This window comes from Camelus ferus, chromosome 22 (genome assembly GCF_009834535.1).
Source record: "Camelus ferus isolate YT-003-E chromosome 22, BCGSAC_Cfer_1.0, whole genome shotgun sequence".
Classification (NCBI taxonomy): Eukaryota; Metazoa; Chordata; class Mammalia; order Artiodactyla; family Camelidae; genus Camelus; species Camelus ferus.
In genome coordinates, this window is record NC_045717.1 from 25,486,367 (window position 1) to 25,492,366 (window position 6,000).

The following is a 6,000-nucleotide window of genomic DNA, read 5'->3' on the forward strand; positions in this document are numbered from 1 at the left end:
ATGCATTTTTTCATAAACTTTTTCATGAAGATGCCCTTTCAAAGTTGTGGGAGTTCTCACGTTATTTCAGAATTACTAATAAATTTGTCATGTATAAATTCTGAATAGCAGAAATTCCTTTTCTCCATTTATGAGATAATTTGAGATAGCTTTTTTTTTTTCTTGTTAGGAGGAGGCATCAGACCTGCTGGAGATAGTTTTTTAAATTGAAGTATAGTTGATTTACAATCTTGTGTTAGTTTCTGGTGTACAGCATAGTGATTCAGTTATACACACACACATATACATACATATATATATTCTTTTCCATTATAGGCCATTACAAGATATTGAATATAGTTCCCTGTGCTGTACAGTAGGACCTTGTTTATCTACTTTATATATAGTAGTTAGTATCTGCAAATCCCAAGCTCCCTATTTATCCCTTCCCCCACCCCTTTCCACCTTGGTAACCATAAGTTTGTTTTCTATGTCTGTGAGTCTGTTTATTTTGTAAATAAGTTCTTTTGTGTCATTTTAAAAGATTCCACATATAAGTGATATCATATGATATTTGTCTTTCTCTCTGACTTACTTCACTGAATATGATAATCTCTAGGTCCATCCATGTTGCTGCAAATGGCATGATTTCATTCTTTTTTATGGCTGAGTAATATTCCATTGTATAAATTTATTACAACTTCTTTATCCAGTTATCTGTCAATGGACTTTTGTAAGGAGACAGTTCTTAAATGTGATACTGTGGTGAGTGATGTGACTTGACAGCCTAACATTTTACTGCAAGATACACATGCATAATAATGCATAAAATGTACTTTTGACACAAGTATTACAAAATAAGCACCCAACTGTTTAGCAACAAAAATTCAACCGAGTAAATCTGTAGATCATATGGACTTCTTTGAACAGTTAATGAGTTGGGTATCTAGCAAACAGAAAGGGGCTCCACTGAGTTGCAGAAAAGAAAAGGTCTGTGAAGGCAGAGAGGTGACAGGAGGAAAGTATCAGCAAGGGTCACTGTTTCAGGCAAGGGGGCCTCCTAAGCAAACAGGGACATCGCCGTCCAGTGACCACCTCACCAGTGTTAACCAGAAAATCCCAGGTTCAAGGCCTTATCCCTGGGGGAAGTTAAAACTGCAGTTTAGGTTAAGTGTTAAGTCCTGGATTGCCAATGTGGGGTTTTGCACAAGTCACCCCATCTCGGGTCTGCTGTGTTTGTTATTAACAACTCCCACCTTCTGAATGTAATCTGGTGCAGTCACAATGGGAACCAGTACAGAGGTTCCTGTAATAACTAAACATAGAGTTACCATTTGATCCAGCAATCTTACTCCTGGGCATGTATCTGGGAAAGACGAACCTCTAATTCAAAAAGACACATGCACCTTAACGTTCATAGCAGCACTATTTATAACAGCCAAGACGTGGACAACCTAAGTGCCCATCAATGGATGAATGGGTAAGGAAGATGTGAGAGCTATATAATGGAATATTACTCAGCCATAGAAAAGAATGAAATAATGCCATTTGCAGCAACATGGATGGGCCTAGAGGTTATCATGCTAAATCAGACAGAGAAAGACAAAGATATGGTATCACTTACATGTGGAATCTAAAAAATGATACAAATGAATTTACTGACAAAACAGAAACAGACTCACAGACAGAGAAAACTTACAGTTACCAAAGAGGAAAGCGGTGAGGAGGGGTAAAAGAGGAGTTTGGGATTAGCAGATACACACTACTATATATAAAATAGATAAACAAAAAGGTTCTACTGTGTAGCACAGTTTATTCAATATGTTATAATAACCTGTAATGGAAAATATGAAAGAGGATACATACATGTATAACTGAATCACTTTGCTGTGCCTGAGAAATTAACACGACATTGTAAACCAACTAGACTTCACTAAAAAGATGAGTACATGGGCAGCCTTAGCTTAAAACTTCCCCAGTTTTGCTCCTCAGGGAGACTGCTTTGGGAAAGATCCCCTATCTTCTCCTTACTTGCTGCAAGCAATAAATCCTTCCTTCTCCAGAAAACAAAACAATTCGCACCTTTTGATCAGACTCTCAGCTTCACTGAGAGATGTTATGTTATTTTAAGGCATGAGCACCACCCCCAGCTACCCCTCTGTCCCTCTCTCAATCTTGTGGATTTTGTTCATCTTCTGTGAGGCATCTGCAGGTCATTAAGCTTTTTGTCCAATTCCTATGATATTCCTAAGTCACTGTTTCAGGCTCATAATCTTTAAGTCCATCATTATCTTGGTTCCTTTTCTGATGTTTGTGAAAGGAATATCAAAATGGTGTCAGTGCTGCTAAGAGAGCTCTCTTAAATGGAGCCAGGGATGTATGTATGTATGTGCAAGACTGGGACATTATGCTGTACATCAGAAATGGACATACTGTGACTGATTATCCTTCAATTAAAAACAAAACATAATAGGACCCTCCCCCCCAACCAAGTCATTCCCTTGCCATGCAGGCAATTGCACGTGGCTTGCCGTGGTTGCAGACCCCAAGTTGTAATTCTCCGCTGATTCAAAATAAACCCATCTTTTCTAGAGAGAAATAAAAATAAAATAAAGTTAGACCAGTTACTGTCTTAATGCAGGCATTGAGAACTTCTGCCCAATGGGGAAGAAAGTCAAAATGCTTATCAGAGCCTTAGCCCAAAGCATCTCCTGACAGCCATCCCTCACAAACATTTCCTTTCTTGTGTCAGAGTACAGCCACTCAGCTTTCACCTGTATAAACCCCCGACTCGTTCTCTTCCCTGGAACACTCTTGGTTTTACCAGAGTCTGTCTCCTCTGAGTTGCAATTCTTAAGACCCCCAAAAAAGGTCTCTGTTCCCTGCAACCTCAACTGTTATCGGTCGACACGTCCTAATCTTAAGGAGATTGTTGGTTTGGTGGTAACAGGCTGCAAGAATGTGTCTAAAGCCTCTGAGAGGAGGCGTTAATGCGCCAGGGAGATTATTACTACGACAGGCAGGATATTCCCCAGTGACTGGGGTGCACTTCACAGCCTCGGTCCTGAAGACCCAAATTAGCAACAATCAAGGCAGTCAAAGACAGACCTCACTGGAGGAGTCACTCTCTCTCTGGCTTTTTTTTTTAATTTTATTTTGTATTGAAATGTAGTTGATTTACAATGTTAGTTTCAGCTGTACAGCCAAGTGATTCAGATATACATATACATACATTTTTTCATATTCTTTCTATATAGCTTATTACAAGATATTGAATATGGTTTCCTGTCCTATACAGTAGGTCCCTGTTTATCTGTTTTGCATATAATAGTGTGTATCTGCAAATCCCAAACTCCTTATTTACCCCTCCCTGCCTCCTTCCCCCTTCCCTAACCATAGTTTGTTTTCTATGTCTGAGTCTTTTTGGTTTGTAAATAGAATTTGTACCATTTTTTGGAGATCCCATATATGAATGATACATGCTGTTTTCCTTTCTGACTGACTTCATTTAATATAACCTCTAGTCTATACATTTTGCTGCAAATGGCAGTATTTCATTTTTTTAAATGCCTGAGAAGTATCTCATTGTCTAAATACACCACAGCTTTCTTATCCAGTCATCTGGTGATGGACATTAGGGCTGTTCCCGTGTCTTGGCTATTGTAACTAGTGCTGCTGTGAACACGGGGGTGCAGGTGTCTTTCTGAATTGAGAGTTTTCTCTGGGTATGTGCCCAGGAGTGGGACTGCTGGATCACACGGAAAGTCTATTTTTAGTTTTCTAAGGAACGTCCATAGTGTTTTCTGTGATCTCTGCATCAATTCACACTCGCAACAACAGTGCAGGAGGGTTCCTCTTTCTCCACACCCTGTCCAGTATTTTTAAAAATAGGTATTTCTAGCTCTGGGACCATAGCTCCCCAACAGGTTCCTGGAAGGTGGTATGCTTATTAATTCTGACTATGACGGATCTCATTTTAGTATTTATTTCTCTTTCTTCCCTCCCTCTCCCCATTTCTTTCTTATACTTTGGGTCACTTGGAGTCAAACTAATGCCTACAAGGAGCATGCCGCCGAGCTGGAAACTGTGTGGTAGTTTACAGTGCACCTCATTGCATGGAAATGTTCTTGATTTGACCGGTTATCTGGTACCAACCCAACCCATTCTGTGACCAACTTATCCTAACGTGGGTGCCTCTGAGTTCAGTGGCAAGTGTTCTGACAGTTCTTAAGTTCTTGATCTATGACCACCAATTTTTGTGGATGTTTGGTTTCTAAGATCCACGTTAGCAGTAGCCTTTATCTACACAAAATGAGACAAACACACACGCGCACCCAACCAAACCAGCAAGAGCCCAGACGTGTGACCACAGGTGGGTTGGGGGGGCTGTGCGCACCGCCAGCACTTCCCAGTGCGGGCCGAGGAAGGAGACCCCAGCACGAGGGGCTGGCGGACTGGAGCTGGGGCGAGGACTGTGCCGGCAGCCCCAGCAAGCGGGAGCTGTGGGATGCAGCTTGGGAAAGGGACTCCAAACAAGCAGGAAATTACAGACCAAACTAAGGACCAGGGACTCGGGTTCCGGATGGGACCATCTTCCAGCGCAAGCTGACCCACTAAACCCTGGACTGGAAAGCCAGTTTGACTGGCGTGCAACACAAAGCGAGCAGAGCTCAGAGCTGACAGGAACTTACCCACAGCCCTCAGAGACATGGTGAGAAAGACAGCGAACTCAGAAAAGGGCTTGTGGGCATCACGCCCGTGTTTCTTTCCTCTGAATATTGTTGGAATGCCCTTCAATCCCACTGTTGACACCAAATCTGTTCAACAGCAGAAATTCACTGAGTAAACTTAAAGATCAAATTTAATTAGTTGAAACAATTGATGACGCAGGCAGCATCTCGTCCAGCAAGTAGAGCGGTGCACCACTGAGCTGCGGGAAGGAAGGTCATCAGCACACTGTTTAGAAAGCTGTGTCTGCAAGAGAAAATGCCCAAAAAACTGCCCCAGATACACTCCTAAGTGGTTATTTCAATCATGGAAGAATCTAGAAACAAGAAATTCAGGGTCAGTATAAACTCTCAACAATGCAGCCAGGGAAGCAGGTTCCTGCTGCCGTATTAAATGTGGAGGAAGGAACATCCCCCCTACTAGAGGAACACGAGGCTTCCTACAGAAATCATGCAGGAAGGTCTGCTGGACGGGGGCAGGTCTGCTGGACGGGGTCAGGCATGAGAAGATCACTAAGTATGAACCTGAAAACCAAAGAGGATTCATGCAGGAACTTGGTGAGAAGCACCCAAGAAGGAACTAATGTCAAACACGTGTCTGCTTGGGGGCTGGCCCACGTGGGCAGGGCCAGGAGCCAGAAAACTGGGCCCAGTAAGTTCCCGTGTGTCTCCACCTCCTGACAGTACAGAAGACCTGAGGCTCATGGCTTCCTCACCTCTGTCCTCCAGACCTCATGCCTCTTCCTCTTCTCAGGAACTTCAACTCAGAACCACTGACAGGAGGACTCTGGGTTAGGCAGTCTCCCACCGGATTACCCACGCCCACAACACAACTCAGAAGAACCGTCTGCACATGAGCTTTCATCTTCACGCCACCGGGTCAGTTACTCAATGCATCATGTCCAATATCCAACCAAAATCAGGGACAATGGGCAGAGGCCAAGTTACAAACATAACCAGGTAAGATTGTCACCTTCCAAGACCTCCCACAATTCCTAGTTTCTGTGAGGAACACACACATACACGGCATTACTAGCAACAAACAAACATGGAAGACGCACCTCTCAGTAACAGACTCAAGGAGGACAAGGGTAGAGTCGGGAGATGCCAGCGCCTGCGACGCTGGACCAGACAGGACGTTTCAACAGTGCCGGTGGCCTATCAGGATCACAACACCAAGAAAGAATCAAAAACCTTTTCATCTAAAAATTATACCAACTCGCACATGAAAAAAAAAAAAAGCTGAAAACCACTTCCACCCCTGGGTTCAAAAGACACTGTAATGGAAACAAGA